At 37.1% G+C, this 23547-nt stretch overlaps 1 long non-coding RNA gene across 2 annotated transcripts in view; it reads left to right on the forward strand.

Moving 5' to 3' along the window:
* Positions 1 to 23547, forward strand: part of LOC141958654 (uncharacterized) — a 56274-nt gene that overhangs the window by 12222 nt on the left and 20505 nt on the right. The window contains exon 2 of one of the 2 annotated variants that reach the window (XR_012633301.1): positions 23105 to 23229. The exons of the other annotated variant lie outside the window; for it this stretch is intronic. This is a non-coding gene — a long non-coding RNA (uncharacterized LOC141958654). The remainder of the gene's footprint in view (positions 1 to 23104; positions 23230 to 23547) is intronic. 2 annotated transcript variants of the gene reach the window in all.

Below are 23547 nucleotides of genomic sequence, written 5' to 3' on the forward strand. Positions count from 1 at the left end.
TGGAAGGGACCTTTAAAGGTTATCTAGTCCATCCCCCTTACAATAAGCAAGGGCATCTTCAACGAAATCAGGTTGCTCAGAGCCCCATCCAACCTGACCTTGAAGGTTTCCAGGGATGGGGCATCCACCACCTTTCTGGGCGACCTGTTCCAGTTTTTCACCACTCTCATTGTAACAAAATTTCCTCCTTATATCTAGTCTGATATCTAGTCCTGTACTATCCATAGTCATTTTACTGGTTTGCTTGAAGTAGTGCAGGTATTCAAATTTCATGCTGTACTTCAAGAAAAAAACATGCTTTATATATTGCATAATCTGAACCATAACAGTTTGTTCCAACCCAAATAAAAGCACAGAATAAACACACACAGAGTGTCATTTTGAGATTTATGAAGCTAAAGTTAGCTGCCACTGATGTGGAAAGAAAAAGTCTATGAACAATTTTTCTATGACAGACTGCCCAATAAAATTCAGAAAGTGTTTATTGTTTGTTATTCATTGCTAAGGAATTTAATATTGACATTTCTACAGTAAATTACCTATCATTTGCAACTGTTACATATTTAGAAGGAGTTTTTCACTAGAAAAATACTAGATATTACGTTACACGTTTGATGGCAACTCTTTTTGTAATTTCTGTACTGAGGTAATAACGGAGCACCTGCGCTGTTTCTCTGGGTTCTGTTTGGATACATCTATCTACTTCTAAACAACCATCCTGTTCTTCCCCAATTCTGTCCTGCTTACATGTTTCCATCCACATATGTGGAAGACTTGGTCTTTATTCTTATTTGTTTCTCCATTTGGTTTAAAATTTTGGAGAAATTCCTATGAACTCTGCAGTTATGTTTATACAGACTGTATCATGGATAAAAAAGCATAACATCTCCTGGAAATTGATGATCTCAACAGGTTTTAAAACCTAGATCTTGTATATATTAAAAACTAAGCATATTTTATAACACATGCAATGAAACTACAGTGTGTTGGTTTTGTAAACTGTGTTACATAATATAGGGTAAAAAGGAGAAATGAGGAAATGCATTCAAGTTAAGAAATTATAAATCATCCAGGCAAAACAGACCTTAATTCCTTTGTTCAAGATTGAATACAAACCATGATGATCACTAAACAATTTATCACTTTCCTTAGTCACTTTCAGTTATGTTCAAATTTTTCTAAACCCTTTTATGTTCTGAAATGACAAGCCATTAAAACTGAGTTTGGCTAACTTAGGAAAGAGGAACCTTTCTTTGTTTTGTCATAAGGTAATCAAACTTTATCATGTACAAACATAGCTGAAACAGCATAAAAGAATTTAATAACTTGAATAGTCCTCAGGGGGAAGTGCTTTTGTCAGTTACCCTGAATACCATAATGCATTTTCCAGTTTCCCAAAACCAATAAACACAGTTGTTTTATTTGTGTTTATCAACAACGAGGAACATTCAAAGTAGTCTTGAAAAGGGGAGATAACAGGCATTGCTTTATAAAGCATGATGGCTTGTTTTGAGAACTGCTTTCAGAAATTAAGTTGATCAGCAAGAGATTCATAACCTGCAATGGACATTGCATGTAGGAGAATCTGATGGGAATTATGCCAAATGCTTCCTGTTTTCAGGTTTTTCAGAGAAAAAATATACATTGAATTTTAATTAATTATTAAGTTCATATTTGTCAAAATACAATTTCTACTTTTCTTATTCACAGTTAAACAGAAAAGACTTAACCTCTACCCAGATTAAAAGACAAGCATAGTTACAAAGTACAAAATATCATTAGCAGTTCATTAAGTCATATTTTCAAAAAGAGGGTTTAAAGATATTACTTATGTTGTCTTCCAAGAAGCAGATGGTTTGGATTCCACAGACCTGAGATACAGATGGAAGGGTCTGGGACCCTGAAAGAAAGTGAAGACAGTGGCATTGGATAAGTTAACATAGAAGGCAATTAATGGAGAGCACTTTCAATCTCATTAAGCTCGAGTCTAACATTGCCTTTCGCTTAGCATCATAAGGAGATGAAACGTGGGAAGTCAGAGCCTAAGTAAGGTAAGAGCAGACAAACCTAGGCAGTCACATCTGGCAAACCACAAGGACAGAAAGACGTTACAAAAGAGAAGCATGTCTGATTAATGGGGGGAGGGGCAAAGAAAAGAAAAAAGCAAAAAGCAAACAGCTGACAACTGACATGGAAATCAGATAAAACAGTTCACAAGGAGAGCTCAAAGTACAATGGCTAAATTACTTTGTGAAAAATAAGGCCACTGCTACTTTGTCCTTCTCCCGAGTACTGGCAGAAAAAGGAGTTCTTTAAGAAAAGACAGTAAGAACATTCTCACTTGGCATGCACTCTAGGTCAAAGTAATATAATTTACAGAACTCAAAGGGATAATATTGACTTATGAAGCAGCAGCCTAAAGTTCACTTAATTAAATTAACAGGCCTCCCAGGATTCAGAGGGAATTGGGAAACACAAATGAAAACCTGGAGGATTCTCTTACCCGTAGTGATTAAAATAAGTAAAAAACCAGGACTTTTTTTCAGAAAAACCTCCAAGCTCGTCATTTTAATGTTTGTCCCTTTTTGATAAAAAGGCATGATACCCCTGTTTCTGTGACACATTGTCTCCCCAGATGTTTGTTTCCCATATTAGCCATTGCTGGATAAGTGCTTCAGCTAAATTCAATAGATGCCTTTACATTAGTGTCTGAGTTTGGATTAGGAGAGCACTTTTGAAAGCAATCCCAGGATGGACCTCACATACCCTGTTCACATTGCAAAACTGTTGATGCACACTAACTGGCTTCCTTTTGGATGAAACTAAGATGGAAAACGCATCCCAGGAGTTCATCTAATGAGCTCCAGCTGCTAACAAGTGTGTAGGTTGTGACACTGGACTAGAGGTGGTCTGCAGTCAGACCCTTTGAAATACATTTGGCATGAGCATCAGCCCTCAGCACCAACTGCTGTGCTGCACAAATCTTCTCCCACTGAGCTGCACTATTTGCTAATATAGATACAGCCTTAGTGTGCAACAGAGACAGGCACATATAGTGGATAAATGTTAGTATTTTAAATTTTATATCATGGGCACTGAAAGCAAATTAAAAGTCTTTGCTGAACTAGAAGAAAAATCAAATTAAGGCTATTTGGAACTGCTGACTTTAGACATCTCATTGTTTGAAAATAAGTCATATAGAGTGACTGAGAGATATACATAACTGAACATGAATAAAACATTTCTGTGAACATTTTTAAACCTGATATATGAATACATTATTAGGTGATCTTTAACATCGGTATATTTCATACTGTATTTGCTTGAGCTTCCTTTTGCCATAGTATTTATTTGGATATTTTAAAAGGGATTAACTGAAATCAAGGCAATAGTCAGGCAAAACAAAGGAAGGAAGAATTATATATGTTCAAGTTAAAGGTTTGCTGGCTGCTCTGTCCACATGGTTTTATTAGCACTAGATTTTTCCTTCACACAAATATTGAAAACTGTCAGGGCTTATTCTGACAGATGGCAGCTTTTTCACTCTTTTAAGCACCAAGGTAATCCTTTCATCAGTTACTGTATATCTTGTACTGTTGTGAGAAACACTCAGAACAAAATTGTACCTGGACAAACAGGATAATGAAGAACTATCTTTCTAGCATTTTCTATGTATTTGATTCATATCTCCAATCAAGAAACACTCTCTGCTGTTATAGAAGTACTCAGTGTTTGTCTTTGGGCTTGTATCAGATGAAAGTTTGGAAAAGACCACAGAGTTAGAAATGTCAGGTTCTCTGTTTTGCAGGGAGAGAACCTGCCTTCCTATTTCAGGAAGACAGTGGTTCTTCATGGATCATGCTAAGGAAGCACAATTTGTCAAAGCTCCTGAGGCATGTTCATATCTATGTTTAGCCTATGTCTGCTGTGGTGAAAAAAGTTTCCTAAAGACCAGAGAAATACTGGTATAAGAGTTCCATAATAGCCGCTCCCCACAAGCACAGCGTCTATAACCAAGAAACTGGGTAATGACCATGATATCAATATACTACAAGGATCTCTGCATTGGGTGCCACTAATCTGTGCTTTGTGGACTTCAGTACTCCTAGGGAGCACACATGCACATTAATAAAGGAGTTTAGATGAGAGGTACTTCTGTAGTGACTTTCCTGATTATTCCCATTTACTGGGCTTTCATTCACATCTTAGAGTTTGTAGCCAAAGCAGAGGCTATAAACCTGCAGATTAAAATTGGATTAATCAGGATATAATTCATATTAGCTTTTCTTGAATCCACACAGAGGTGTATTAAAGTAGCATAACAAAGAACAGAATACAAGCATTTTGTAACACTGTGATGGCACAACCAGACACAAGGTGTAAGGGTTTTACTTCAGAATGTGAGCAATGTGATCACCACAGAAGTAAAACATGAGCTGAAATGTGGATATTTCTGTATCTATCTATATCTATCTATGCCTATGCCTCTGCCTTTATCTATTTCACTCCCTGTATGTAAATTAAAATACATATTTAGTATGGAAGTACATCTAGAAGGCGAAATACACACAGCTGTCCAACATCCAATTCTCTGCATCATCTATTTCACATTAGAGCTCTTCTCCTATTGATCCTCACTACCACCTAATGCAGATGTAGTCCTAATAGACTTATTTGTTCCAGTATAGTAAAGTAGACACCAGAAGAACCTATTGAGTTTTGCATAACTACTTTTTTTCAGTATGTTTTTGGTAATCAAAGTTCCATTATTTCTTCTTCAGAAAATATTCATAGAGAAAAAGAAAACAAGCAAAAATAATTTAGAGAAGTGCATAACTGGTCACATTGGGAGCAATAGACTAGAGTAAGCATTTGAACAGTTAATATGAATTTTATCAGGAATTTTTTTTTCAAAGACGCTTCAGGGCCAGGAAGTTGAATTTGGCTTCATTGTTAGAATTAGCTACATTATGAAAGCTAATTGCAAATAACCTTTCAAAGTTGTTTGCCAAGAATTCTCAAGTCTGCTGTAATCGAAAGCTTGGACAGAGATATATTGAAAACACAAACAGGTTTATGCCTAGATAAATTTCCTCAGGGAGAAAATTAAGGAAGAAAATATCTTCTAATAGGAGTATCAATTATCTTATAATGGTACTACCAATGAGGAGATTTAGTTAAATGCAGATGGCACAGCAGGATAAGGGAGAATGAGATTTACCTAAGTGAAGGAATTTGAGTGTTTAGGCTGATTTTCATGAAGACATCTGAGTATGATTAATCCCAGCTATGCAAGTGGGTTTTGCAGTGCTGAATTTGTCCTTTGTATTCTCAGAGCTTTGCATGGGGGAGACCCTCGTTGTTAGGAAAGGCATTTGTAGTATCTAATGCGCTGACTTCTGGGATCTTTCAGTTCACCACTGAGACATGCCAAAAATGAGGATGTGTTGTAAAAGTCTAAATGAACTCAGGTTTCTGTTGCTGGCCTGCAGTTAAGTACCTTATAAAATCTTATGGATTCAGAGCATAAAGCCACTTTCTGCACTGAGGTATGGTGTATTTTTTTTTTTTTTCCCCATGGATTGTTTCTGTGACTTACTGGAGACAGTGAGGGGATAGGAAGCTGAAGTACTCCTGGGGTCAGGTCAAACATCCTGTTCTCCCCTGCATGCCTCCACAACGGGCTCAGGACTGATCTTAACCCATGGATGCTGCCTCTTGCACATGGATTCAGTCCAAAATGGGAAGAGCCTTGCCCAGTACCCATGTTACCTTCTGAGTGGGAAACTCTGACGTAGGCTGAGGAGGGCATAGAAGTTGACTTTTCTAATTCCTTAAGAAGTGTTTCAACAGTAGAGTACAAAACAAGAATTGAGTAGGAAATGTTATCAATTCTGGTAAACTTGATATCAACTGAGGAATTGGGAGTAATATGTGTATGCCAACCAATGCACTCCTCTAGGGCTGACACCTGTTAACCTTAGGAAAGAAGTAGATGTGGAGGAGTGATTCATCTTGCCAAGCATCTGTCATCTAAAGTAAGCCAGTTGTGTTGATCATTTCCTCTGTTGGTGAGAAGAGAGGCACATCCAGGTACCTTAAAATCTTAGACAGGAGTGATGAATTAAACTCCACAAATTCATAGTATTTTACAAAAGCTACAGAGGAAAACAAGGTGAGTAAAGTTAGATGAGATGAATCACAGTCTAAATTAGTCATGAAAAGAAGGATAAAGGTGTTATTGCACAGGTTCAAAGGCATGACACTTACATATTATAGAAAGCTACTACCCAAGACCTTGGTTTCTCACAGCATTTCTTCTTTCTTACTTAGCTCCAGCTTGGATATAAACTCCTTTTGTTTCCTCATAATAATGTCTCAACAATTGCTTGTTAGTAGTAGGGCTTCATGTCATATACTCTGTTTTACAATGCATCACCAGTACTTATAAAACTACTAGGAGGATGACATGCTCCTGAAATCCCTTACTAAATTTTTTTTGTTTGTTTTCTTCTGGCAAATGCTGTGTGTGCTTAAATTGACTGCTGTTTGCTGTAGAGATCATAGACTACAGTAAATACACCAAAATCCACCGAAGAGTGGTTAGTGCCACTGCTAACATAAACCAGAAGTGTGGTACATTGCTCACTGATACTTCTTTTGAAAATGGGGGCATGCATGACATGCTGTGAGTGTTTTAATGACCTGCAGGTTATTTCCAGTGTTTGTGTTGTAGATTGAATGCAACATAAACAATAATGACTGTTGGGTTTCTTCTCTCGCGTTTCAAATTTTTCAACAAAAAAAAGGCATTTTTGGATGCTGAAAGAAATGATGCTTCAGTACGTCAACAAGGCTTTAGAACAAAGAAACAGTCTGTCAAGAAGCAAACAAAAAACTCAACAACAAAGCCAAGAACAACCCCCTTATGACTACTGGAACAAGTATAAGAATATGCAAAATGTCGCCAAAGTTACAGAAAAGCCACAGATTTTGTCGGTTTTGCAAAAATGCTTGTCCTTCCCCTTGCATTGCCTTTATTTCATCTGTACTGAAATTGACAAAAATAGGTTTTAAGCCAGGTTTTGGAATACAGGAGTAGATCAATAAAATGGATACTATAATGTTTTGATCAAAAGAAGATAGACAAAATTTGTGAAGTAAGTCCCCATAAGCACAACATGGCAAGACTGAGTTGCTTTGGACTCATTAACTAACAACCTTGTCTGTGACCTCCTTGAGAAAAGATCACATTCCATTTAATTATGGACCTGTTGAGATGCTGAACACTTTTTTGTGTGTTTAGTATCAGTTAGGATGATCTTAATAGAATCTACAACCAACCAATACATGATATGATAAAATATCTATCATATGCAGCAATTACATGGTCATATTCACAGAGAATTTATTTTTAAAGTCTCAAATTTTTTTTACATTTATTTATGCTATTGTGTATCTCTATCAGAATTCAATAGATGTTGAATTTCAAATGAAACAATTTTTTGTTGATTCTTAAAATAAGTATTACAGTATTAAAAAAAACATGCATAATAAAAGTAATTATTATTATTAATAAAAGTAATTATAATAAATAAAAATAAATTTTCATAATAAATTTTTAGTTAATAGTAAAAGTAATGCTAATCTTCAGAGCAGTGATTCTGTTTTCTTCAGTTTAATAAAAAAGTTTCTTCAACATTGTTAAAATCACATAGTTCTTCAATTAATAGAAATATTTTTTGTTTAACTTGACTTCTCATATATTAGTAATCAGTTATTATAATGCCATTTGATTCCTTATAGATATAATTTGTCATATACCAATAATGGAAGCAACAAAAAATAGTTATGCTCAGGAAATTGCTTTTGTAATTCCTTGTATTTTTGTTGAAAATATTTGTGCCTGAGCTTTGCAAAAGTTTTTTTTCATCTTAGCCATTAAAGGACAAAGTGGACCCAGAACTCAGCAGATAAAAGGTTTTTTTGTTTCCTGAGAATTTTAAGAGTTTGAGGTACAGTTGCTGTCCAGTCAGTCCCTTGGTTATCCAGAGCCTGGGGCAACCTGTCTGTCTGTCTGCTGCTGAGACACTGTCACTCAGAACATGCATGTCTTTCTGCTGCCGCCACAAAACAGTTAATTTTTGCTGAACCATTGAACCCTGCATCAGTTCCCTAATCCATCTCTGGGAGGAGCAATGAAATGAGCCATAACCAAAGTAAGCCACTTGGCTGTGGCTTAAAGTTCAGTAAAGCATTTGTTGTGTTTATAAAATGAATCTTTTTTCATATGAATATATTTAGAAATTTGTGTGCATGGATGCATGTAGAGTGTGTGTATAAAACTGTTGTGTTAACTGGAAGGAGAAGAAAAAGGTCTTACAGTTTTAAACAGTCTGTAAATTATTGCATATTATACAGAATTTCTGGAATTCTAGGAAAAAAAAATAGTATCTTTATACACCTTAAGCAGAAAGAAAAAAAAACATGACTTTGTAACTTGATTATAATCACAGTGTTGCAAAGAACACAAAGTATCAGGACTTCATCCATGACTTACAGTAATGACCACTTACTAAACACCAGGTGCAAAGTGAAATCACCAACTGCTAACATTTAGAAGTGCCTTCCTGAGAAAATATAAAATAAAGTCACGTATAATCATAAAGATAAAACTCACATATAATCAAAAAGATGGAGATTCTTAGAACTAGGTTCCTAAGGGGACAAGATTAAGGCCCAAGGATGATAGTTATCATGGATGGGGTTAATGGGGGAAAATAGAGTTTTCCTAAGAATATACTTAATTGAACAAATTGTTACTTTTACAAAATCAGTAAACAAAAAATCAGTAAACAAAATCATAGATGTATGATCTACTGCCCTCCAAGCACCAAACTGAAAATAACCCTTACCATTAACTGAAGGCAAGAAAAAATTACCATAATAAACTGTATTAATTTTGCATATTTACTTGCACTTTCATCCTTATCTGTTACAGAAAACATTCAGGTCCATGTATACAACTTCTATCACTCATAAGAAAAACATGGGGGCTGTGGTGAAGTCAATAATATTCTGTCAGAATTCCTATTACAAACACATATTTCCCAGAGGAACTCAATGTATGTGTAACATAATCACAGGGAAAGATGCATCTGCAGCAAGATACCAGTTGTCTAGTGTAACTTCAGAATGACAATTTTGCCACTGAGAAGTCAACTGTCAAGAAATGGTTCATGCTGAATTTGGCCAAACATCATGTCATGAAAGTCATCACTTTCGCGGTGTTAGACCCTCCGTGATCAGGACTTAAAAAAATATTCCATAGGTAAAGTCATCATTGCTCCCCCCCAATCTTCGTATTGTGTGTATACATTATTTAGAAATTTTTTATGGCTTTAGGGAGTACTTTTACTGAAAGATGTTTAGTGCAATAAATTTAAAAATTACAATTTTTAGTCCAGTCTGGTGATTTCATGTACTATTTTTTGAAGGATGAATACTTTTACTTAAAACAGTGAGCATTTTTGCTATCTGAATCTTTCTGCCAGGCACTGACACTAGCTACTCTTACTGAATGTGGTCACTGCCATTTATTTTTCCTGTTTTTTCTTGCAGTTCAGGGCTCCCACTACATGTTTTACACAGATCAGCACTGACAACTAGACACTTAGAGCAATCCATTTAAAAAAAAAATCAACCCAACGTTCAGTAAAACAGGAAAACTGGAGGCAACTTTTTGTTTCTTTTTTTTTAATTTTTTTTTTATATATATAAATATCCATTCATAAATATCTTTGCCCTGAGCTCCTTCACTGCAATATAGAATTTCAGTGCAGTAACTTCCACACATTGGGCACAGATGATCTTCCCATGTTTTTCTCTAGAACTCCGGTAACTAGTATATTCTCCCAGACTTTATACCTTCTCTGTTTTCAGCATACCTCTCCATATGCCTGTGCATATATCCACACAGTTACCCATACCCTAAGAAACATTCCTATGCATTGGGCTTGTGCAAATGTGTACTTTGACTCCTTCCAGTCTGAGTGTCTCACTCTTCAGTAGGTGCAAATATGGCATTTGTATGGAGATCTTAAAGGTTACCATCTGTGTGGATTTATCAGTGAGGGGCTGTTTGCCCTTATGCTTCAGGCCAAATGTGGGTCCCTGGTTCACGGTTACAACCTTTGCTAATACAAATTAAAAAAAAAAAAAAAAAAAAAAAAGGGAATTATGACTCCATGGTGGAGTCAGCATTAGTAGACAAAGAAGAAAATGGGTGAAGCGGTCTCAAGGGGTGCTGTTACATAGCTAACATCTGCTGTAACAAGTCCTTCTAATTTGCTGTGATTTAGCAAGCCCAAACTTGTTCAATTATTGGCCATGACCACTAAGCTTTTTTCTGTATGCACACTGTCATGACTTATTAAGAGCTAGACAAATAAGATTTAAAGGTAAATTACTGTGAACTGTCAGTTCTGGTAATCAAATACTTCAGTTCTGTCTCCCTGTCCCTGATACTCAGCCTGGTGGCATGCATTTCAATTCTGTTGAAATATCAAGGTGCTCTTCAGGAATTAGGGGCTGTGGAAATGTTAATCCTGTTCACTCTCCCTGTAAATTTCTGAAAAAGCAGAATGATCTTATCTTCAGGTTAACAAAAGGATAATTGACGGCTGCTATAATTAAAACTGAATGAAGATCATTTTCCAGCCTTAAAAAATGAAAACAAAGAACAGCAGAATACTCAAAGAAGTATAAAACACTATATTATGATCTATCCTTTAAATATGCATTTATATGTATATATATATAAATGTAAATATGAACATATATATATATATACACATTCTGCCCATAAATTAGAGCATTTGTTGCTTATGAAGTAAGGGTAGAGAAACAAGATTTCTAAAAGCTGTTGTGCATACAAATCATAGTATTCCATGGATCAGATGAACAGCTAGAAGTGACTAGAGATCTTAAAGCTAATCATCCAGGATACCCTAAGGCTGTTATGTCAGCTCGCTCTTTAGCTGATGGAGAGAGATGAGTACCTCCGAAGGACAATTCATCTCACTCCTCTTTGTTGCTTATTTCAGGATGAGATGAATCACCTTCAGTAACTATTCAAGAGACCTTCATAAACTACACAGAGAGTTCTGATGACTAACTTAGGTGGCTAAAGTTAGGTGAGATGAACTGCTCTCTCTCAAGGGGTTGCTGACTTTGATATTTATTTAATTGTATCTCACATATAAAATGTTCTAACAAGCCACGTATTATAAAGACAACAGCTCCCAGAGGTCACTAGGCTATTCATCTGTTTTGACACTAAGAACAGTACAGAACCATTTGGCATATGAATTGCGACCTTTTCAAATGATAGAAGCAAGTGACTCCTGAAAGAATATTAGTGAAGAAATCAGATGTGACTATAATGTACTAGAAGAACAATCCAACACTTTTGTTTTGCTCTTACTAAGGTTTATTGAGCCCGCATGTAACTGAATTAGCTTTATATTTGCATTTTTATTACAGAAAATGGCAGTGAAAGAAAATTCTGTGTAACCCACAAGTGCTCCATTGAATCATTTGCTTCTTATATCTATTGTGTGCAACCCATTTAACACCAGACAGCAGCTTGGCAATGTTTCTCTCTAAGTATAGGGGAAAGTCTTCAGCAGTGTAGTATTTATGTATAAGTATTGAATGACTTATTCAGAAGTTAGAGAGACTTTCTCATATACAAGCTATCTTCCCCTTTCTTGATCTCTTTTTTCCATCGATAGCCCCACAGGATGAGTTTTTGAAAACATTAGAGAGCATACACCCCACACACTATTTTTAAGATGTTGAGCAGATTGTATTATTCATTCGTCCATGAGTATTTTGATGGTATCTGTGCGTACATTTTCAGATGAGCTATTTCAGACTCTACTCATCTCTATTTATAAGGCATCTCACACAGTTCTCATCTGATTCATTTGTACTCAGAGAATTGGTACTTGGAAGCAACCATATATCCCTCCTCTAGCTCGAAAAGTTTGCAGTATGATAGACAAAAGAAGAAAGGACGAGCAAGCATGACAAGTGCAATCCTTTTGTATATAAGTCCAGATTTGAAAGGAAAAAGTAGTATAGCATTTCTGGCCCCTTACCAGTGACCCAGCTTGTCTCATCACTCATTGGATAAAGACCCCTGTGAAGCCAGCTGGGTTGGCTTTGCTGTTACAGAGTCCAACCCTCTGATCCAGGCAGTCCTTGTCTAAACCTCATTAATTCAGCTGCTGGTCCATTCATGCATGTCATGCAATGCATCTTCACAGACCCATGTCTCCTTTCTGGGATGCCCTAATCCTGTGGGCTCCTCTTCAAGGGATTTTCAGAGGATAAAATGATGAAAACAGGATTTTTGAGAGAGCCCCAGGTGCAGTGACAGATGCTAGGCCAGCTGCAATTCCTGACTTGTCCTTCTCTCCATCTGGAGCATGCCTATTTTTAGAAGGCCATGCTTCTTCCCTTCCCCTTAACTCATACAAAGATGTCATTATACAATTCAACTTAAATACACAGTCTGAGCTCACAGGGTAGATCCTCACTGAAGGTATAGATAGCATAGATCTTACATTCTTTCAGTGGGTCATAGGCATGGACAATTTTCTTTGCTGATGGATCCAAAAGACTTCCAGATCCACAAGAAAGCTTGTTGCCAGCTGTACTTTCCCAGCTTGAATGCTTCTCAAGCACTCACAGTCCTTCCCAGGCACCCAGAGGTGGCATTAACGCTTCATGGGGCACTTCTAACTTGCTACATCCAAAATCTCTTTTCTATATGGGGACTCTTGAAAGAGGATCCCAGAACTACAAAATGGTTGAAGTTGGAAGGAGCCTCCTGAGGTTACCTACTTTAACTCTCCTGTTCAAGCAAGGTCAGCTAAAGCAGGTTACCAGGACTGAGTCTAGTCAGGTTTCTAATATCTTAAAGGATGGAGACTCCACAACTTCTTTGGGCAACCTGTGCCAGTGTTTGACCACTCTCACAGTGACAAAGTGTTTTCTGGTGTTCAGATGATACAGACCACTTAGACAATAGGATCAAGGGGTAGGCAGGAGCTGGGAAAAATCTGGATCCATAATTTTTATTTTTATATATTTTTTGCTGCCTCAAATTTAGATATTTATACCAGAGCCTATCACATTCACTAGCCAGCCTTTAGAGTTAACAAAAGAAACAGACAGAAAAATGATTAATTAGACTTGTGATCATGTCCCAGAAATGCTTCTTTCTTTCCACAGACTTAATAGGAGTTGAAACTGTTCAGACACAGCTGCTCTTTCATCAATTTTCTGGTAGCCAGAGATCAAAGGAAGCTTTTTCAACAAATGTAGACATCTGCTATCTGGATCAAGGTCTGAAATGTTTATGCACCAAAATAAATCTTATTTTCACATTAAAAAGCGCTTGAGCCTTGTGCTTTATAATCAAACCCAATTTATTTCAAAATAGCAGGTAAAGACTTTTCTGTATAATTTGGGGAAAAAATGCAACTCTATCCCTGCTTTTAAAAGCAAAGATCTGTTATTTGGGTATTCCGATGAAAGAATGGGAAGAAAATATGTATTAGGTTTTCTGACAAATCACAGAAAATACCAACTTGGGTAATTAAACTTACAGTTTCACCAGAAAAAATGAAAATGTTGTCTTGTCTACATATTTGTACACTTAATAATGTGTGATACTTGTTTCTTTTTCTCATTGTTCATCAAGAATGAATTTGCAAAATTCATTCTTCTGCAACAACTGCTCTTTGTGTTGTGTGAATTAATGAGGTTTTACAAGGACTTTTTTGTGAAAAGTTGAGGAGAAGGGAGGATACCTAAGTCAGAGAAGTCTAATTTTGGCAAATTAAGAGGATCTTGAGAACTTCACCTTTAAGCTGTGCACAAATGATAAATGCATTGCACAATGAATGCATTTAGAATAATCTAATATTGATGAAGAGTCATGAATTAAGAGTCATTTAATGTTCACATATTTCAAGTGTAAAATATTGATACACAGAGTTTTCATTAAGACTGTCCTTACATGATTCAGGCCTTCAAACATTCAATTCTTCTGAATTCTTCCATGTCACTTACAATGTAGATAAAGGCAATAGTAATTATTTTTCCTGAAGAATGAATACAATTATGTTTTCACATCTGGAACCATCAATAGTCCCTTGGCAATAACTTCTCCAGCACAAGATCTACAAATTAGGGTCAAATTGAGTTTTGGCATGTGATTCAAGAACCCGGCAGGCCAAACAGCTTTCTGCAGAGCGATCAGGGCTTGCCATGCACCTCTGCAGACCAACCTTGAACAAGTTGCTCTGTTAGCTCCTATGTCTCAGTGTCTTCCTGACTTCTAGATGAGTTCTCTACATCGAATAGGATGCAAAGTCCAATTAAGACTTCCTTACTGTTTGAGACTTCCATCAGTGCTCTTGTTAGCTGATACTCTATGGAGAGCTGGGTCAGTAGCTTTTCCCTTAGCTTGTCAAATATAGGAATGTCCTGTTTTCAGGAAACTTGTGGGGGTGCAATTTCTCCACCATCTGTTTTGCTGACAGATTTAGAAGTGGAAATCAGGAAATACCCAGAAGGATGGGAGGGGGACTGTTTTGATTTGGTTTTATTTTTATAGTGAGAGGTTGAGGGGATGGAAGCTGGGTACTGACATGTGTATGCATATAAATTGCATATATATATAGATATATATAAGCATGCACTTTACATAAAATGCATGAATGGCCTCAGAAGCCACACTCTTTAGGCTGTAAAAATAAAACTTCAATCTGAGAAGGGGTGCAGGCAGTTAAGCTCAAAGCTCAGGGGTTTGTCTGAAATTCTCTGTTTCTTCAGAGCATGGGCACCTGAGCCAGGGCTACTGCTGCAGACCTGAACCCAACACCAACTGAACTCATACATCCCGATTCCTGAGAGCGTTTAGCAGAATTTCTCTCATTGACTGCAGCATTGAGACCTGTCTTTTCACACCAATACCCTGAGGCTTGAGGTCTGGGTCCATCTCTCACAGATGGAGTTCAAATCTGTCACTTTTCTTCTGCAGGTAGCTGAGAAATGCCGAAAAGACAGCTGCATTTGTGCAGCCAGACCAGGCAGGACGAGGGAGGAGGCATGACCACTCCTGTTGTGGTGGTGAGGTTGTGCAGAAGGAAATGAAACATTTCTGGTACAGGAAGGTATGCTGACAGCCAGCAGCATAGCTCTTCAGTCATGCAGATCTGTGGCCTGCTTTCTTTCTCCTGGAAATATCTGCTTTGAAGAGATTTGGGAGCTGCATCATTTAGAGCATTTGCCTTCCTAAATGAGCTGAAGTACATGGGAAAGGAAAAGTACTTTGTGAAGGACGTGTAGTCAGAGACCACTTGGAGTTGAGTTTATCAGGGTCTGCACAATACTGTCTTGGCTTTTCTCTGACCAGTAAGAGCTTCTAGCTGAAGCCTCTGAAAAATATGGCACTCCCTCTCTTCCCAGCCCACTCAGATATGGCCAGCTGACAGGGACACACATGTGGCTGCATGCCTCCTCACAGAGCCTCTTGAGCTTTTCTTGGGAAGGGCGACCTTCTGAGACATAGGCATTCCTGCTGTTGAGTGACAGCGTGTCCTTTGGTCCTGACAATGCCCTGCTGTGGTTCTCAGCTCTTTCACCCCATCTCATTACTGCCTGCTTGAGCAAAGGAGCTGGCTCAGTGATAGGATTTGGGGACTATGACCCCAGTGGGCTAGAATAGCTTGTCTAATGCTGCTCAGTACCTGAATAAATTACCTAAAATTAGATGGTCCAAAAACTTTCCTACATGACTAAAGCACAGGTTTGTCAAAAGCTTTGTGTTGTCATCTGTCCTTTGACAGACTGTACTGTGTCAGTGATATAGCAAATAAAACTTGGTTTTCATAATTTCATAATTGCTTATTAGTGGTAATATCTTAGCAGAACCAAATAAAAACAGTCATTGTCTTGGAAAATTGCATAACTTTCAAGGCAAAATATACAAATGTGGCAGTCTGGTTTCGCCCTGTGCAATAAGGTTGTCTTGCTTGCTTAAAATGCTTGAAATATTTCTCAGTGTGTCATAAAATGTATTCAATACTACCATTTGCTGGAAGCAAAAACTCACTTTGTTAGTCCTTCCTTTCGAGTTTTTAAATGTTTGATTTTTTTTCCCATTTCCTAACTGATTTGCATTTATTTTTAGTACCTTTAAAATGTCATTCCGATGCCTCTAAAAAATATCCCATCTAGTCCTTGAAAGCTTTCAGAAGACAGAGTTTGTTTTCCAGAAAGGGCTAGTTAATGGTGTTTACAAAGCACTTGTTGATACTTCACACTTGCTGCATCTTTCTTGGACACCCTGGAATTTCTTCACTAAGTGAAGGGCTTGTGTAATCCAAAAAATACTGTTTTTTTTCTCTCTCTCTCCTTTTATTCTATGATTCTTGAATTACCAAGGAGATAATGAATTTTCTTTTGCTGTTTTCTACCTAGCTGGAGAGATTAGGTTTAATGGAGTCTCCTCTTACAAGACTTCACCTCTTATGAGACTTCACCTCTGACTTTACAGCACATCTCAAAGAAGCTTTTGAGCAAGCTCAACAGATGCACCTGCTTCAAACTTGGATCTTTGAACCATAGCATATTATATGGTGGATGCAGACAGACCAGATGTGCACATGAATTAAAACAAAACAAAAACAAAACAACCAACACTGTCCCCCCCCCCAAAAAAAAAAAAAAAAAAAAAAAAGCAGCAAAAATTGGTTCACAGGAAAATATATATAAAACAATAGAAATGAGCCATGTGTTCATGACTCAAGACAGGTCATGTTCAAGCCAGGTTCATCAGAAGGATGTGGGACTTGTTTCTTTTAAACTGCTTCTCTGGGTTTATCCCTAATTTGGGAAGCTTTTGCAATTAGATGGTAATCCATGCTCTACTTTAAAAATATTATTGTCAGGACAGACAAATTTATTGGATGCTGATTTGGGAGAGAAATTATATTAGTATTTGTAGTTTCTGTAGGCTTTTTTTTTTTTTTTTTTTTTTTTCCTGTAAATTTGAACTTTGTCTGGGCAGAGTCCTGGTCTCAAAAGGCCAGGATCAGTATCTGTCATACTGGACATGCTGACCAAAGGAGATACAGCAGGCTGTGATGTGCTTATACTAGTGCTGTGCCCTCTTGTTTCAAATTATGTAAAGCCAGATGTAAAAAGAAATGGGGGCAAAAATGTCTAAAGACAGGATAGAGAAGATAAATATGTGCCACTGAGGCTCCTGTGTGCTGATATATACCAACTCAGATGGCCTTTTGAATTCTGTTTAATTACCAAAATTTATAGATTTGTAGTGGTAGAAGAGGCAAATGCAGAAATCAGTGCAACAGAAGACTGCTGTGGGTGGTGGAAGAGGTGCTGTGGCAAAAGGACAATTTTATTCTTTTCCGTTTTCCTGAAATAAAGAAAATCTTGGAATATATAGGAAAACAAAATGCCTCTACTTAACATTTGCACAAACAAATGCAAGATTTTCTTGTTTTTACTCATAATTATGTGCTTCTGTTTGCTGTAAACACCTTACCGTCCTAGAGACTATATGTGCACAGTGCAGATAGCAAAGAAGAGCCATGACATGACCGAACAAGTGACACTATCAGATATAAGAAGTTGTTGAGCTATCCATGAACTGTGACTTGGGACAGGATCCTCTTTCCTTGCTCTCTCTGCCGCAAGCTTCCTACTCCCAAGACTCCCATTTTAGCAGATGGACACTGCTTTGCCTTGAAGGATGTCGGGGGCGGTCTGCAGTCTAGTGAGTAGGGCATTGGTGCTCTCTCCTCCCACACCCCCCGGCCTAGGGCATGGGATCCTTCCCTGAACCTCTTTCCTCACGCAGTGTCCCATGACCCCACACAAGCAGCAAGTGTGCTCTGCACCACTTTCTCTGACATTTTGCCTCACAGAGCAAGGGGAGGAAGAAATCATCCTTCTGCAAAGCAGAGTGGAAGTAAGTAGCACCACTCCAGTTGTGGTGAAGAAGCCAGGTGAGGGAGATCAAACAGAAACACAGATGAGCAAGTTGGCTCAGAGCTCAGTCACATGGGAACAGGAAGGGTACATGTAGATTGACATAGAAATCTGGGATATTCAAGCGTAAACATGCACTAATGCCTCTTGATTTTGTGTCCTGTGGCATAGGCTTTGTCTTGCCACAGAGCTGATGTATCAGCAAAAAAATCAAAAATATCTCAGCAAAGCTATTTGATTTTTACACATAAAAAAGAGAATAATTTTTTGTTAGGAAAACATTTTTATTGTGTGGGTCAGCCAGGAGGACAAACAGAACTTGATGTCAGAGGGTTAATTCTGACATGATTCTAGGGACATAATGTTGTTTTCTTATCCCACAGTCAGCAGGAGTCCTTTGAACAGAAGCTTTGAGGACAGCAATAAATCAACTCCGATTGTGTTGTCTTCGTTTCTGTGCATACTTTGCTATATGCTTGTAGGCACAGCTTTCTTGAAGAATGGTTTGGTGGTTACTGTAACAGGAGAGGAGAAGCAGGACAGATGAGAGGAAGGAGATGGAAAGTACTTCTCAGCCCTTCCAAATAGAAGATATAAAACAGAAACATTTGGAAGGTGCTTGATGATCCTAAGAAAAAAATATCAATGGGCTGCCCACCTATAAAATAATGACAGAAGTTTCATACTGTTGACTTAATTCTTCAAGCTCTCTTTCCTACCCTTCTTATAAATTAACTAATTAATTATTTAATGTGTCACTTAGGCTAGGTTATGCCTTTAATATGGTTTAAATGAGCAGAAAGCTTTCTGTTTATGTTGTGTCCATGCTCCATATTTACATGTCCCACTTGTTCACAAAAACAACTCTTCTTGTCTGTGCAGGTCGCAAATCTTCATAAGAAGTACATGTAGACCGAGGAGAACTCTCTATCTCATGTCAAAATCTTAGAAAGAAAGCCTGAGAGGGGAACCTTGCCCTCAAAGAGACTTTCTAGGAACAAGAATGAGAATTAAAACATCTTTAAATTCTTGGAATCTGATTGTTCTTGCATGCTGAGATAAGCAGCTCTTTGTTGACTATATGTGGAGCTGAGGGAGATGAGTGTGCAAGAGTATGTAGGGCACAGAAAGAAAAAGTACCTAAATCTCACTGAATTCATAGGGCCTATGCCCCTAAACTACATTGTGAGCTGGGGTAGATGTCTAAATCTTAATATTCGTCCTGTCTTATTTAATGGAGTATGTAGTTAAGAACAGAAAACTCTTCTATGTAATTCTGTGGAAAAGTACCCCACATCATAGGAGGTGACTCTCTGGACAGATGGAGTTTTAGGGCTCCAGTTCTGTAGCACAAGATTGCTCAATTACACATGCCATCACTCTAACTTTTATGAAAAGCAAAGCACAGGAAAAAACGTACTTCAGTTTCACTTTAATATTTTGCCATGTTAATTTCAATATATAAGACTAATTTATGATTATTTTACCACTCAGGGGCCATCTGTTTTTAATTTAATCTTAGAAATTAGTCACAAAAGCTAAATTAGACACAGTTGGTAAAGTAATTCTTGGTTAATTGTTAATCAGACATGCATGCACAGAAAGGAGACACTTTGAGTGTAACAGTTATCTAAGCTTTGAAAGCCAAAGTTAATTCCTAACTAAACGCAACTTTTTTCATAATAGACTCAAGACATCAGAAGAAGCAGAGATGTTTTCATCTAACTTTAGTTGAAAAATACAAATTTTATTGGAAAAAAAGTTCAATGAGAACTGCATTCTAAGATCTCTCATATCTCTAATTTTAAAATTGGAAATACCATAATGTAAATTGTTTTGGTATCAATTTACTCACAGGATAAATTTGAATTTCTGTATGAACATTACTTGGGATTGTCACCCATGTGACCAACAAGGGGAAAATTCCCCAGGAAAAATGAAAATCCTGAGGGATTATTTTCTCATAATGTAGCAAGTAATTTTGAAACTTTCCCTTCTCTTATTCAAAAAAAAGTTTCATGGACTTTACAACCAATACAAACAACTTCCATCAATAAAAATGATGGAATAGTAGTTGGGATGGGGTGTGCGTACTAGACATGAATAAATACTATGTGATTAGTTTAAGTGGAGCAAGTCATGTTACCCACATATACATATGAATATGGCAGTAAATGAAAAAAATAACTGTAGCCTGAAGAATAACTATTTATGTACCTTTATTAGTGACTTTAAATAAAATATTTCAATGTGGTATTTAAAAAACTTTTAAATAAAATATTAATTTACTTAGTTCTCTGACAGTTTACTAAATGGAAGTTTCTGAAGCAACTAAGAAAAACAGTAAGTTTTGCTTTTACCAAAGGAACAACATTACCATTTTGATGACTTTTGCAAAGTTTTCCTGAAATCATCAACTATTTTTGATTTATTATAAGGCTTTTTCACTGGAGTAGTATTACAGAAAAAGCCTGTGAAGTAAATGTAACAGCTCTCAAAATACAGAATTGTCTGCAAACTACTGAACAATTTTTCACCCTGCTTTAACTTTTGTGCTCCTCTATTCTTCCAGAAAATAAAAATGTAGCATACTATTAAAGTGAGGCATACATAAATGTTTACATTAGCTGAAGTTCTTCCAGAGTTAATACTGTCTCGCAAAAGAAACCCTGACAATGCAACAGTGGTGGAATACCTTCAAGCGCAAGCTATTACGCATTTACAAATAATGTCCACCAGATGGCACAAGGAAACAAATTTCAGTCAAATTTTTCATAAACCTTTTTGTAGTCTTAACGCACAGGATAGGGGTAGGGAGAAACAAACGTGAAACTTTAGGTATAGGATCCTCAGAGTTCATAGGTATAGGAAATTCTTCTCAGCTCAAAAAATTGCTGAAGGTAGACATTATAATCCTTTTATTCACAAGTGAAAGGAGAAGAAAATCCTCAGAAACTTGTTTGTTTTGGGGTGGTTTCGAGATAGCTGTTCAGACAGTCTGGTAAACGTGTATGCCCTGATGTCACTCGATGAAAAGAAAGTTTACATTTCACTAGGAGAAATTAAATTTGGACCTAAACCATTTGGAGCTAAAATATTACACTGGATTTCATTTAAAAAATGTAAAATACATATGACAATTCTTTTGACATGTCTTTCAGGTTTTCCCCTCACTTTAAGTATAAAGCCAAACCTTTGTCTTTAAATCCATGTTTGAAAGAACTTAGAGACTCCGTATCTATCCAGGGATCTTCAACATCATGGTGTTTATTTCTCTGTTTGAATAGCTCAGAGATATTTGGTCCTATCATGCAAAGGAATTAGGATACTCTCTGGCTCTACCTATATCACAATAATTATTATTAATTTATTCTTTCATTCTTTTTATTTGGCTTATATTTCTCTGCCACAGCAAAACCCTTGGTGGATTAAATCCTTCATGTTTGTGGGCTGCGTAAATTCTAAAGATGTCCTTATCTAGCAGTAAGGACATAAATAGAATTTTGTATACATATCAGCCTCCAGCAGTGAAAACCAGATTTTTTGACTTCTCTTACATAACAATCTCCTGCTGATACATGGAGGGAGGGGAAAAGGATTCAAAACATCAGTAAATAACACACAGAATTATTTAAATGCAAATTAAAAGTGGATACACACACATACACAGCTTGTTCTGAAGTTTCCTGGGATTGCTTATTAGTCTTCAAATGTCATGACACATGCTGTTTTCACCAATCTGTCAAACTATCAGCTGGATGTGGCTGGAGCAGCAGTTGCAACTTCAAAAGTATTGTTCCCCTCGGATCACTCTAATTATACAAGCAAAAGGGTCAGACTGCAGTAACTTCATTTGCACTTTAGTCCCCATGTGGTGCCATCGCCCCCATGCAAAGAGAGCTGGTGTCCAGCTGCGTCAGGGGATCACAATCCAACTCCCCGGTGCCAGCCAGATGTAAAAGGCACTTGAGCAGCGCTGCTAGATGGGCTGATTTAAACTCCGAGCTCCCATACAAACTTAAGAACACTAATTTCAAAACAGCCTCTTATAAACTCTTTTGGGTCCTGCTATGTTCTGATCAAAGCACGGTAGGTAGCACTGTGAGATCTGCCCAAACTGTGAGTATTTCTCAAATCCCACATGGAGCCATCAGTACTTTATTCATACCATATTGCCCATCCATGTATCAGTGAAAATCATCAGGACTATTTGTAGAGTTAAGGCAAACCTCAGAGACTCTTATATACCACCAGTTAAGTACAGGGTAGTGTGACCTAGAATTCAATCAGTTAAAATCTCTGGTCCAGTGCATCCTTTTGGAAAATGGATATTATGTAGCTTTACCTTAGGAGTGTGCTGGCGAGATGAACAATTGTTTCTTTAGTTGAAAGTTGGAATTACAAACATACATGGTTTGGAGGTACAAAATGTTCTTGTCAGAAACAATCAATCTGAATTTTTAGAGATTTTTCTTATCCCTAGATGCATGGTACAGACTAATGTGTTTCCCTCCATCTGGCAGCTGAAAAACAAACAGTTAAAATCACTCATTTGTTGGAGACCAGCTGAGTATTGTAATTAGCCTTACTTGGCACTCAAAAATGCTGCATGCATTTGGTCAATTCGAGTTTAGTGAATAGAATTTGCTTGGCAATTTTCAACTCTTAATCACAGAGCACATACATGCACACATGCATATATGCATATATGCACAGTTTATGTATTCCTATATACTTGAATTAACTGAGTATCATTCATAAGGTTCCTATTTCAGAAACGCTAACTTTTGCTAAGATATAAGTATTAGCACTTGGTTTGTAGGATAATGAAATCAGAGAAGAAATCTTTTGTGGTTTTCATCATGTAAAGCAACTTGCATATTAATGCATTGTGCTCTTAAGTCAGTACAGGAATTCATCTCTATAACAAGCCTCTTTGTCATCCTTCTGGTGGCTCAGAGTGGGTTTGAAATCTTCAGAGACTGACAATGGTTTTCCTTTAACACAGGGGAACATCTCTGTTGAACAATTTGGAGCTGCCATTTCTAATCTGTTGTAGTCTGGCTGCCCTGTTGGAGGAAATATCTGAGCCGTACAAAGGACTGCATTGGGTGTACAGAGAGCATCCCTGAGGTATTTTGAAATTATGTGTGTCTGTAGTGGTCTCAACATATTCCCAGGATACACAGTAGATTGTACAGGGAAGTGACCAGAGGCTACCATTGCTCCAAAAATCACAAATAGGAAAGAAATAAACTTCATTGTTTTGAACTGATTAAAAAAATCCATCAATCAATAAAATGTAGAGTAACTAACCCTATTATTGGAAAGAAAACAAAGAATAGACTAGAGTATTTTAGTATTCATGCAAATATTTGTATGTTCCAAGATTTCTTGTGCTTCAGCGGTGACAGACTGACATAAACCAGTATTTTTGTAGTAAGAGTGATA

This window comes from Athene noctua, chromosome 3 (assembly GCF_965140245.1).
Source record: "Athene noctua chromosome 3, bAthNoc1.hap1.1, whole genome shotgun sequence".
NCBI classification, from domain to species: Eukaryota; Metazoa; Chordata; class Aves; order Strigiformes; family Strigidae; genus Athene; species Athene noctua.